At 48.4% G+C, this 13,110-nt stretch overlaps 1 protein-coding gene across 3 annotated transcripts in view; it reads right to left on the bottom strand.

Annotated features, from left to right (window-relative positions):
- ankrd11 (ankyrin repeat domain 11) overlaps positions 1-13,110 on the bottom strand; it is a 78,250-nt gene that overhangs the window by 48,726 nt on the left and 16,414 nt on the right. For 2 of the 3 annotated variants that reach the window (XM_023790741.2, XM_023790740.2), the window contains exon 2: positions 12,777-12,848. The exons of the other annotated variant lie outside the window; for it this stretch is intronic. The gene's annotated coding sequence lies outside the window, so the exon portion shown is untranslated. The remainder of the gene's footprint in view (positions 1-12,776; positions 12,849-13,110) is intronic. 3 annotated transcript variants of the gene reach the window in all.

Here is a 13,110-nt window from a genome sequence, read left to right as displayed (position 1 = left end):
CCACCCGCGTCCTGATAGCACGCACCACCCCGCCGTGACACTGCCGGACAAGGAGCATCACCGAGCCACCAGAGTCCTCATATCCCCATGCTAATGGCTTGCCCTTCCACACAAAAATGTTTGCAGATGCTGAACGAATGTGCAGGCTGTGCTTTCCCATTCTTGGCCACAGACTTGTCTTCCAGCCAGCACGGAGTACCGGAACCCACATCTCCGTGAGTGAACTAAGCCATACATCTGGCTGATGCAAACGAACAGCACTCAGTATTCCGGCATACTCTGTAAATAGTGGGGTTATTAAGATAAACCCCACAACCGAATTGGAGTTTCAAAGTCTGGAAAGAGATTCAAGAGACTAGCATGGTGGTGGGAGGGACGATTGGTCGATTCAGAAGACTAGTGCGTGACTCAATGGTAGTTTTTCATCTTGCCAAGGGACAATGCTGTCATTATGGGAAACTGAAATACAGGATTTGCACAGCCCTACTCAAAAAGAGTCATAGTCAACGGGGCCCCAAATACAGCAAGAAAGGACCCCCTAGCAGAGCAACAAGGTCAGATTTTTCCAATTTAAGGAAGCACAAATTATTTTAATTATTGTTATTTAGCTGTACTGTAGCATGTAGCAGGGAAGCCTACAACGTGTACATGTTTGGTTAAATCTGGGCCAAAAGGGACCAAAATGACAACACGGGTAAGCAGACAGGAAAAAAATGTGAAATCAAAGATGGATCAAAACTGGCATCAGAGAGGTGCTCAAGCACGGGACTTCACGCACGGAGCAAGGCGTGCTCTCGTCGGTGAATATCCTGCCTGCACAGCATGACGGAGTGAAGAGTAAGAGACAGGAAAACATAGTGGCACTGAAACCGTCGCGGTTTTTGCAGTATGAACCTAAAGGAGGCAAGTGCATTGTGAGAAACACATGAAGTCAGTCAACTGACACAGATGATCTCACGTGTGCAGACAAGGCACCTAAACAAGTTTTTCTTTTTTAAAAAACACTGCAGCAGTACTGGGTGGCTGCCTGAATCGAGGCTGATTATATCTCTGAAATGCAATTACACGCGAAACATGGGGAACCAGCGCTTGCCTAGAGTGAGGGAGTGAGAAATATAATAATTACCTTGCTATTTTGGTTGAGAAAATATAACCTATTCCGGCATGATGAGTCACTCTGTGGGTACTTCCATGTAAACAAGCAGGACCTGAAGTGCTTCGAAGCTCTGTGAACTCAGTGAACTGAGGAGGACTACATTCCTCTCAAAACACAGGCGCTTGGCCGGGGGGCCCCCCCTCCACGCTTACAAATCGCAGCCAGCCTGATCCGCACGGCACTACTTTTGTGCTGATCTGGGGCCTGCAATGAAATACCTGAAGCTCACTGAAGTCCGTGCTCACCAACAGCCCCAAACCATTTTCTGAACCACTGTAACACTCTAGAGATAAATTATTCTTATACCATTCAGACGTCCATTACACTGCTGAACTTCATCCCTAAAACTGACCAAATGTGACCGAGTGAGGAAGTTTATCATTTTAACATGACGATGAGGCTCTTCGGTGAACCTCCTAACTCCGCACAATCGCATGTCGTGTCCCCTGTGATGAGCAAGTTCACAAACAGCCATGCACAAACCTCGTGGCCTTGCCTCAGAGGACATCTAAGACAGATTTTTAATCTCGGGAACACTGACTTTGTTACTTTAATCTGCTGGTATTATTACTATTTTTATACTGCTTAGAAGACGGTTTCAGTCACACAGCCAACGCTTTTACCCAGAATGTTGTGTAACTACTTAAGTCTGTGATGCAGTTGTATATGTGACACTGACACGTCACATTAAAGGCAGCCCTCAAAGTTTTAATGCTTCTGATCTCCATGTCAGCAGTCAGCACAGGACCAGCTACACACACATTAGCTAGCTGTCAGACACATAAAATGCAGGGCTCACTGAGAGCACCTCGCTGTACAGCTGTCACTGCCCATGATACTGATCTGTTGTTCTGCACAACGGGTAGCAGGCTGCATGGCGCTTTCAAACAAAAGGGCCGGATCTGCAGTGCCGGTTAATCTGAATCTCTTTACTTAATCTATTAAAATGCCTTTATAAAATGGACAAAAACAAAAGGTTTTTAGATGTTTATGTACTAGATATGCAAAAATTTACAAAGAACAAAATCACCACTACATACTACAATCTACATGCTGTCTACACTCTAGGTTGGCTTACACTCAGTCACACAGTCCCTGCCAAACAGAAGAGAACCTACAATGTACTTTGACATGGAAACATGCATTTTATTCAGCAGATAATTCTGTTTAAATATGAGGCAGTTTTAACCATCACTTCACCATTTTACCATCTTATACTGACATGTATAAACATCCAGCTCTTCTTTGGCAAAACATAAATAAAAACAGCAGCCCCAAGCCTTCCTGGTAGGAAGGCGATGGCCCAACGCTCTGAGAACTAAGTGCTCATCCCCCAGCATCGCAGATATAAAGGGCCTCGGGTCTGTAACAGTCACTCATCTTAGTGAGAGGACGGCCAGGAATAGTGTCATGGCACGCAGGTGCCCGGGTATCATGCTTTAGTGCCCAAAGAGGAGGCAGTCAGCTACCCATTTGCTTCAAGTCCCTCGGGCAGAGACACCCCCGAGACAACGTCGGAGGTGGGGATGACGTCACACACGAGTTAACAGTGTTCCAGTACAGAAAGTCAGAAAGCCATTTAACAGTGCCAGGGACCCGATTTAAAAAGCAAGATTTCTTGCTTACCTAGATAACTTGTCAGATTTAATTTAACCCAGTTTAAATGGGCTTTATCTTCGTTCACTTACATTTAGCGCAGACTACTTTAAATCAGACGAGCTGTCCGCATAAGCAAAAAATCCTGCTTAATGAAACGGGTCCGGTTAATTGTTAGCCATTGTTAGCTATATCAGTGTATAACACATTATGCGGTATTTTGCGTAGCAATACGTCCACAGATAGCAGATGGACAGCACTGTGTGTACAACCCATATAAAAAGCCACAAATAAGATGCAAGTGCTAATACACAGTATAAAACTACAGCTTTAACTTCTGTTGATAAAGGATGCAGCCATCTTGAATTCTGAGCTCGGGGTTGTGTCGATTCCTCAGAGTTCACGAGTCGGAATTCTGACTTCAGGAGGCGTTCCAGTTCTAGGCTAGGAACTCGGAATTTACAAGTTAAGAGTTCAAATGGAACAAAGCTTAACCCCACCTCACCCCTACATGCTATATCTACATTGCGGGGAGGACTCTGAAACCGGGAAAAGCACTTCTGATGTCAATATTGACCATGGAGTCAATGAGGGAGATGAAATGGCTTGAGCAGTGAAAGAACAATGGAACTGTTGAGAGCTTGACTACAGACAATCCTGAGCAAGAAAGAAGGGAACACACATCTACAGGTAAGGTGGAATTACAAAGTAACTCTGAACCAGTGTTTCTGACCACTGTAAAGAGGAAACTAACTTGAGGAACCGTAGACCCTACCTTTGAATTTGTAAGTATCCCCCCTCCCCAGTGTCAGTGAGGCACTGGTGGGCCAGCCTCTCTCATCAATTACCTTGAGCAAGCATTGATTTTCTCCCCAGGCTGCCTATTTTAAGCGCAATGAACACAGAGCGCATCCCAAAAAGTAAACTCAGCAGGAATTGATTAGTGGTTAACAAAGGAAACATTAAATGCTTTCTGAGGAAAGCCTAAATTTTTGGGGAATGTAATTGTTTTCCTGCTATCTGCACGCTCAGCATGACACGACAATGCCAGTGTCATACACCAGGGCTGAACATGAATGAAGATGAACCAAGACACAGTTTCTTCCCATTCCCTACAACATCTGTGATGTCAACTTCCAACGTTGGCAATCATGATGGCTGCCACACAAAGCGAAGGTGTGCTGGCGGGGCCGGGGAGCTAGCAGGGCGTGTCAAAATAGGCGCAAAAAAGACAAGGCAGCTGGGGATTTGTGGATCTTTAAGGCAGCGGGATGTTGCTCCTACAGACAACAAAGCAGCTGTCAGCCATTCTTCGACTATGCAAGTCTTCACAGCTAAGGTCGCTCCATCTCTAGATGCGTGCAAAGCTGAGCATGGCACAGTAGAGGTTAACTTGGCAGGGATTCCCTTGCTGCGTCAGCCGTCCTTGGCGTCCCTGACCCATCGGAAAAACCATCACGTTCTTCAGGCGCTTACGCCGCTGGCCTTGAACCAGGGCAGGGAAACAGAGTAATCTTCGGAAAACAGAGGCACTTGAGTGCTAAAGCTCCTGCCTTGACAATCTCCATCTAAAGGACAGTAATCGCATGGAAGACATGGGGGCTGACTGGACGCGAACGTGTACAATCCTCCTGTCCAAGACCTGCCTACGCCCTGACAGTCATCACACCTCACCTCCACCTACACTGGGTCCGCCACTGCACAATATCAAAAGCTAAAAGGCTTCTTAAGTAAAAGACTTTCGCTCAATGTTTCTGGTCACAGAAAGGCAAAATAAGCTAAATCAAATCTATAATAAAAACAATGTACAGCTGTCATCTTCCACACATAATTTGCTATGGGATCAGTCAGAAATAGATGTTATTTTAAACAGGGGTAGAGAATAAATAAGAAATTAGCGAATAGCGTCGGAGAGGTAACACAGACAACTTCCTGCAAGTAATGAGTGCACAGAATAGCAACCGTCCGCTTGTCGCTTGCATCCAGAATGAGTTGGTTAAAAGTCAGCTCCTACGCAATGTTTAGAGGCCATAATATTTATTCAATTTCAGATTTTTGCTTTGTAAAATACACATTCTTAAGAAATATCTTAAAATCTCATCTCATCTATACATATGGGAACTTCAAATGGAAAACAAAAAAGCCTCAAATAGTAGAGTAATTGCAATTCCAAGCATGAATTCTTCCCGGTACACAAGCTGAGGCAGATCCTGAGATTACTGCAGCAGGCCAGCTGCAGTGCCTGCACGCCAGGAGGCGGGGGAACAGAGAGCGACCACATCCAGAGGCTGCCGGGGCCACAGAGGACCACCTGGATCCGGAGCACGTTTAACCCATTCAGGTACTGCCTAGCGACGCCACGTCGGAGCCAACACCAGCATGCTGCCTTTCTGCAGGAAATGTACCAGCATTCATTTATAGCAGTAAATGCTTAGAAGCTAATCGCAAGAGGGTGCTGGGCTTTCACACGACCACAGAGAAAAACAGGAGGTTAAAGACATGTGCAAGTTATCAGCTGCCCCGGTGGAAACTGAAATCATCAAAGCGAACAGAGCACTGCTAGATACGAGTAATCTAAAACGCCAATGGGAAAAAGGCAACATTCTGTTGGAACAGCAGCAGATAAAGGCCTAACACTAAGCGAGCCTACATCTGAAGAACTCCGAAGCTGGTTTAAACCCAGAGGGAGGGCAGCTTTGGGAGGCATGGTCCATCGCTGGGGATGTTTATGAGGCAGCCTACCTAGTGACAATGCGCACACTCAGCACAGCGTAAAATCAAAGACAAAGCTATTAGTGCTGGCACAGTGCACACGCAAAAGCTAACCACCCAAAAGGCTGGAGCTCACTGCTCCACGCAGGGTCTAAGCAGAATTCTTCAGCTGCAGATACCATAACAACACAGTTTTATCAGGATTCGGTGGATCAGCTTTCAAATAAACAGTGAGGAAGACCTTCTGATTGGTCTTTCTCTAGTAGTCTTCCTGCCGATAACACATAGAAGCCTGGATACCAGGAATCAGAAGAGACAAAATAAGGCTTGGAACAGGATTAATAAAAGGCTGGCCTCTGAATTTATGCTGGGCACTGGTGTTGGATTTTTGGACAGAACAGCCGTCTGTCGCCCATCAATGACAGCGAGACAAAGTCGGAGAACATTTTGTCTAACAGGTGAAGAGAGAAGCACCAGAGGAGCAGTATGGTAAGAACTCTAGGTACAGCATAGGGCAGGGTTCTTCAAATCTGGACCTCGATTCCAAATCCAGGCCTTGTTTTCAGTTCTCCCAGTTAGTTAAATAATTACTGATTCTGATTGGTCAGAGGCTTCACACCTGACTGGCAGGTAAAGGAAAGCTGGAAAACCAGCAGTGCTCAGACCTTGAGGACCACCCTGGCATAGGGGAAGGGGGCTGAAGGCCAGAGGCCCTGGTTGAGGCCTCCAGAATGCAACACAGAGCTCTGCAAACTAATAAGGACAGAACATAAACAAAGCTTTCAGCTTTGAAAGCAGCCCCAGCTATGCATGGAACTTACAGATTTTCCCTGTTTTCATTCCCAGGGTCCCCCTACACCTAGTAATGCTGTTCAGGTGAAGACTAAATTGTCTGAAGCACTGCACTCTCAGGGGTGTAACCTGAGCTCACCGTGACCCTAACAAGTCATAAAAGCAAAAAATAAAAGAAAGGGAAAAATGAACTGTGAGAAAAAACTGCTGCATCCTGAGCAACTCTGGGGATTTCAGCTTTAAGCCGCACATCCATGAAAATAAAAAGACCCAGCAAGTGTAATATTCCAAGAAGACTGAGGCTAGTGGAAATAATCTCACCTGATACGCGTGAGCATAGATCAAACCAGATCCGTGCCCCTAGAGCTCAGGGGAGGCCAAGGACGAGCAGCACAATGCTTGCAGTCCACCAGAGACGAGGAGCCCCAGACAAGAAGGGGTGAGGACAGGCTACCACGGGAAAAAAACACATGGTAAGCAGAATTTAGCCCACGCAAGTGTCGGGGGGCCAGGCAGGGGAAGCTGACAAAAGGAGGAAGGGGGACAAAGCAGAGGGCTGATTTCTCTCTGCTCAGACCTTCTTATCACTTGTGCCAAACATCTCTTCCAGCAAGCAATTCGCTGAAGTTTGGGGATGCTGTAATAAATAAAACAGCAAGAACTCTATGGGTCACAAACACCCTTCTGTACTTGAACATATAAGAAAATAACCTATACCTGGTGCTTGTTCAGGCAGCTGGATAAGCAAGCATGTGTGTGCACACGCACGTGTGTAAGAGAGAGAGAGAGAGAGAAACACGGCAGACTTTCTCTCCTCCCCAGGGCTGAGCACAGGCGATCATGGTCGGAGGGCTGACGCCATCAGCTCACACACAAACAGAACACTCACTTGGTCCGCTCAGCTTTGCAGTTTGTAGCCTGCATCAGCACTGGTGACCATCTTTTGAGCCTCTCTCCAGGGAGATGGGACTGCCTTGGTTGGGCCCGGTCTCCTCCCAGTGACTCTAAAGATTAATTCTACATTTCCACTGGAGTGCTGAGCCAGAACAAAGTTGAACTGGATAATTTAGATGTACAGGAAAGGTTAAAACTTGTGAATTTATTTAACTGCTGCTCAATCCAGAGAAAAATGTTCAGATCTGGATCCAACAAGACATTCTTGTGTTTTATATATCTACTTATATATCCAGAAGACTATTTAACATACTGATAAAAACCATTTATAAAAAAAAAAAACAAACAAAAAAAAAACACCAACCATTATTTCATGACACCTGAGGCAACGATGTTGACACATTCAAAGCTACCTGGCATGACTAACAGACCACAATGGCGCTCTTTACTCAAACTGCCCCCAGGAAGGAGAAAAACAGCAGCAGCAAGAATAGGGTTCATTAAAACAAGAGACCCAGCCGCACTGAAGATCAGACCGGATCGGAATCGATGCATGCATGTCCGTGTTGGGAGGGGCCCCAGCCAGAAACTATGTACACAACATGAACAGCGAGTTCCCTCCCTAGAACCACCACAGGTCACCTGTAGTGAACAAGGACTCCAGTACATGCCCCGCATGGGAAATGCACAGCTTCACAAGACAGACTGCACAACTAGGTCTGTCCTGCAGCATCCCAAACCCTCTCTCCTCCCCACAGACACCGAGCAGCCTGTAAGACTGGTGAGTGGTCTACTAGGGCCTCTTCACGCGGGGGCCAGTCCAGGGATGAAGCCCCTTGCAATTAATCAGTGTAACCAACTTAACCGGGTCCTGGGAGGTGGAGCTTTTGCTGTGTGTTGTGGCAAAGAGAAGACAGGCGGGGCTCCACCACAAAAACAGAGCCTGAGACCTTGGGCTCCGGGCATGAAAACTGGCCCTGTTCTCCTCTCAAGGAAATGCGCCAAAGGAAGCACAACATCTCTATTAGTGAAGGAAATCAGGCTGGCTGTCTGCTGCGAGAAAAGCCAGCGCCTCTCCTCCTGTACAGGATTATGGATGCATGGAGGAATCCGCACAAACTTCCTCATCTCCACCTTGCACTCTCTGAGTTTCCTGCTGACCTGAGGCACAGATTCACTGCTCAAAAACGGCACTATTCAGATGCCCTCCTCATCGTTTATCCTTTTCAATCTCGCACCTATACACACACTCCCAAAAGCCGGGCGAACCGATCTGGTCATTTCCACGGCAACCATGCACAGAGAGCCCTGACCCCTAAGCGACTGCTTTCAAAAAAACAAGGGGGGGGGGGGGGGGGGGGGCAGAGGGGGAGGTGGCAGCAGCTGTCTCCGTAGCACCCGGCTGTGCCACAATCTGCCGCTCAGAACAGGCCTCCCACCGAAATACCTGCCTGCCACCCCCTTCCACCCTCCTCCTTACTGGAACAAAGCAGTTCAGGATCCCAATGGATTTAACTAACCCAGCGACCCACCCCCCCCACCACCGCCACCACCCCAGCACTGTGGTGTCAGTGTCACGTCTGGTTAAACCTGACCACTTCCATGGCCGGGTGTCAGACGGCAAACAAACTCACGCCCATGGCCACCTACATCAAGGAGACCATAATCAGGGCCAATCCCCCCCCCCTCGCAACTCGAGTGTCGGGAAGACACAGGCCCAAGACGTCAGCACAGGCAAAGGCATCACTGGGAGGCGGCCACTCAAACAAGCCCAAGGGAAGCAACCTTGAGATGAGTCACAGGAGCAGCTCAAATCAAAAACACCATAAGCGCAGAAGATCTCTGGGAACAACCTGATACGCTGCAATACTGACCAAAGGATCTATTTAAGCTTAAAAGAATGAATGGGCCCCAAAAATTCTCCTTTAGTTAAACATGCAATATACCAAACAATAGTAACACTAATTTGGTACATGCATCCCAAACGAGCAAATCAGGATAACAGGAAAGACGACGAAATGGATGACTATGCTCAGTAAATATAAATCTCATGTGTTAGGAATCTCCTGTGTCTAACAGTATATTTCAATAAAGATAATGAGTTAACTTATAAAAAGGAGGGATAACTTTCTGTGCACAAATTTGGTAAGATGGATTCTTCCAAGTCATTAAAACCCCTGATCATTTCCCCCCTCCTTCAGGAAAAAGATACTTCTGTCCATTAAAACTTTCCTAACAGTGGACTAAGGAAGGCCTTTATAAAAGGCATCATTTTCCACCTTTGCAGAACCATTTCACCAGGCAGGATGACTTATAGTAGCTGCCTGGCATTTACCAAAGGTTTAATAGGTCACGCGTGCACACAGAAATCTGCTTCTAGCCCACTCAGGAGGACATGAAAGGAGTATTCATAGAGAAACTGCCCCAATATGCTCCCTCTCCTCCATGTCAAAGGCCACAGCAAACTGCCCTCCAACACAAACCATGAGAGTGTGTTACACACACACACAGTCTTCTGTTCTAACTCCATCAGCAAAGTTTCTGTTCAGATTCTAGCCTTCAAAATGCATCATAAAAGCAAATTTTAAAACTCGTTTCTTCATGCTGTCAGAGCAGAAGCATTCCACAGGACACATCCAAAAAAAGGTGGAAATCAGCCTCAAACCTGTCGTCTGATGAAGTAACATGGCTGCTCCAGCATACGGCTGGTTTGAGGCTAACAAAGGAAACGTCAGGTCAACGGCAGTTCATTCTGCACAGGCCAGAAAAGCATTACCCACCCCCTCCCCCCCCCCCCAGGGGCCTGACTGGTTCCTCTACTGAGCGAGTGGGATCCACGGCCAATCAGACGACATGGTGATGACTTCATCCCTATGCATCACGCTTTTAATGCCAATCCAGCTCACGTGCTTCACTGAAATGGCTTTAGCGACAAAGAGCCCTGCAAAGAGGGATCATTTGTTCCCACCTGCTGCCCCAGGCTTTCCGGCTAAAGGCTCAGCCACTTCATTTTAATCGTGACACTGGATAGGAGAGACACGGTATAGGTTCTGGCCTTCAGTGTCCATAATTTTTAAGCACAATATTACTATCGATTAATTAATTTTACAATTAATTCACTTTGTTACATTATCCAAGCTGACAGCAACTAATGGAGCTAATAATTATACACTTACACCCACTGATCACCTGAGTGTTTACAGAAACTAAAGATTTCATTTAAAAGCACAACCGGCTTGAGGGTCATACGCTTTAGTTCACAAGTCTTGGTTGCTCACCAGTGACGATTACCATGTCCAAGACGAACAAAAAGCCGATCCACTTAGCTGAGAAGCCGTTTAGGCCCTGGGGCCTACTTAAGTCAGCACTGTCCAGCAAAGCGCCACACCCTGCACTGTGCACCACAGACGGGATCCTACGACCCGTAATTGCAGATGTTACATTAAAGGCAGAGCTTGACACTGGAGCCAGCAGGGAGGGGCCACACAGGCAGAGTTCAAGACCAAAGTTCAAACACATTACTTACATATGGCATCACTTTTTATACCACAAGGTGCACTGTTAATAAAAGCATGCGTGTGCGTGTACACCATGCATGTTACTGCTTTTTATTTTGAAAAAAGGCCCAGCAAAGGACAAGGGGCAAACAGACAGAAGGCCGCACAGGGGGCTCACGATGCCGTGCCGCAGCTCCTTCTGCGGCCAGCAGGACGGCGTTCCCCTGCTCAGCTATGACAGAAATGCTACTCTGCAGGGTAAAGCCCAAAGTTGCCCTCTCCCCATACAGAGCACTGCTTGTCTGAAGCACACAGAGCCCTTTAACGGAGCATTAGCATGGGGCCTGCGAGGAGAGGGGCGCGCAGCCCCGAGGAACAAAGACCCCACAGTCGTCTCGGCTCAGGCTATGCCACTTATGCAATGACTGGCAGCGACAACTTCCCCGTTAGGAGCACCGCAGACTAATCCCAGCGAGGGATGGAGCTCAGCTCGGGAAAATGTTTAAATGAGCAGACCGGAGACAGAGTGGGGGTGGGGGGGGGGGATGGGCGGTGGAAAAACAGCTAAGATCCCCCTCATGAGGAGAGGCAATCCACCCCAATGCTGCGAGCGCGCACAGTGGTGCAGGCTCAGTCACTACTGCAGTGAACTACAATCTGGGGGAAGGGAGGGAGAGAGAGGAGAGGGAGGCTTACACTTCAGCTGAAGGCTTTTTTAGCTGGCCTCCACCCAACCACATCTGCACATTTGAGGATTGAGGGAGGCTGAGCGTAAAGCCCAATTCTGATTTACAGTGCTGGTACTGGATGTCTGGAAACCATGTGACCAGCATCACATGGGTGGAAGGGGTGGGGTGGGAGATCTGAGCACGTAATGAGCTCTGTAATCCGCCTCCCCGGTTCCCAGCGACACTAAGCAGAGACTGTAAACACTGCAGGTTCGCTGCAGTCAAAGGCGAAACAGCACGCAGGCAAGAGAGTGGAGGCTGCCTCTCTCTCTCTCTCCCTCTCTCCCTCCCTTCGCAGGGTTTTGCTCACTCAGACTGAGGAGGGGGTCATGTCATGTGACCCAGAGGCTGGGGCGGCGGCTCCTCAATGGCCGTATTAGCTGGAAGGGGAGCTGGAGCTGTGACCCACTTTCTTGGCCGTCTCAGGAGAAGACGACAGCTCGCGCGCATGCAGACACATGCCTCGGAGCCTCCGCACACACACCCACTGGCTGTGGCGGACAGGGCCCTGGCAGGCTGTTGGGTCTCCTTCACTGCCGAGCCACACCTCTACCCCTGCCGTCCTGTGACTGGCCAGAGGGCTCATCTGCAGCGTACACCTAGGCCTGCCTCCACCTAGGCCTGCCTCCACCTAGGCCTGCCTCCACCTAGGCCTGCCTCCACCTAGGCCTGCCTCCACCTAGGCCTGCCTCCACGCTTCCACTTAGCACTAGCTTGGCCACTAAGGACAGATGCACGCACTCTTCCACAGACCCTGCTCCCCTCTCAGACAGTAGAGAGCCAGCCAGCAAGGCGCGGTCCTCCTCTGAACGCAGCACCTGCACCACTGAGTCTCGGGACGAGGGTGGGGGCGAGTGGCGGCCATTCTGAAAGCCCACTTCCTTCCGCGGCTGATTGGGCCCCGGAGGGCGGCAGGGACCCGCTCGGCGTCGGTGATTAGAGAGCACTGAAACACTGCACCCTCTCCCTGCCCCGCTGACACCAGTCAGAGATCCCGCTGATAAGCCCCATTGTAGAGGCTGCTCGGGTGACACACGACGCCTCACAATCAGCTGCCATCTGCCACAAGATGGGCCAGCCGAAGCCTGCTGCTCGGCGCTAAAGCCAGCACGGCGAGCCCACGCCCCCAAAGGGCCCCGGGCCACAGCATGCTCTGTGGTGCATCCATAGGCGGCAGAAATGAGTGAGTGAGAACAAGAGAACAAGGGAGGAATTTTAGCAGTCCAGTCCCTCAGATGATGGACAGGTATCTGGCACACAAGCAGGGGTAAAAACAACACTCCCCTCCAACAACAAGCCCGGTCTTACCGCAGAGTTCTTCATGGCGCGTTACTATACAACAGGCAATCACAATACGACGTGGATCACAGACTCATGAGAAGCAGAAAGTCAGATATTTACCGATTCCATGGCCGTCTTCACTGGGGCGAGGTTTAAATCCAAAAGACTGCAGCGATCAAGTCCTTAAAAATACTAAAAAATAAATAGATACAAAAAAAACAAACAAACAAACAAAAAAAAAAAAGACACGATTAGTTCACAGAATGGTCCATTTTCACAATCTTCTTCAGCAAAGGTTGGGAAATCAGGTTCCCGACTCCATTTTCACAAAGCTGAAACAGAGACACCAACAAATGTCTGAATTAACACGCCATTCAGTTTGACGCACTATTCCTTTCACTGGTTAAAACTCAAATCGAAACGCCGCCTTCCCGCTAACCCTGAACGGAGCCCC

This window comes from Paramormyrops kingsleyae, chromosome 11, assembly GCF_048594095.1.
Source record: "Paramormyrops kingsleyae isolate MSU_618 chromosome 11, PKINGS_0.4, whole genome shotgun sequence".
Classification (NCBI taxonomy): domain Eukaryota; kingdom Metazoa; phylum Chordata; class Actinopteri; order Osteoglossiformes; family Mormyridae; genus Paramormyrops; species Paramormyrops kingsleyae.
Note: the sequence above shows the minus strand (reverse complement) of the source record. Positions and strands in the feature narration are given on the sequence as shown.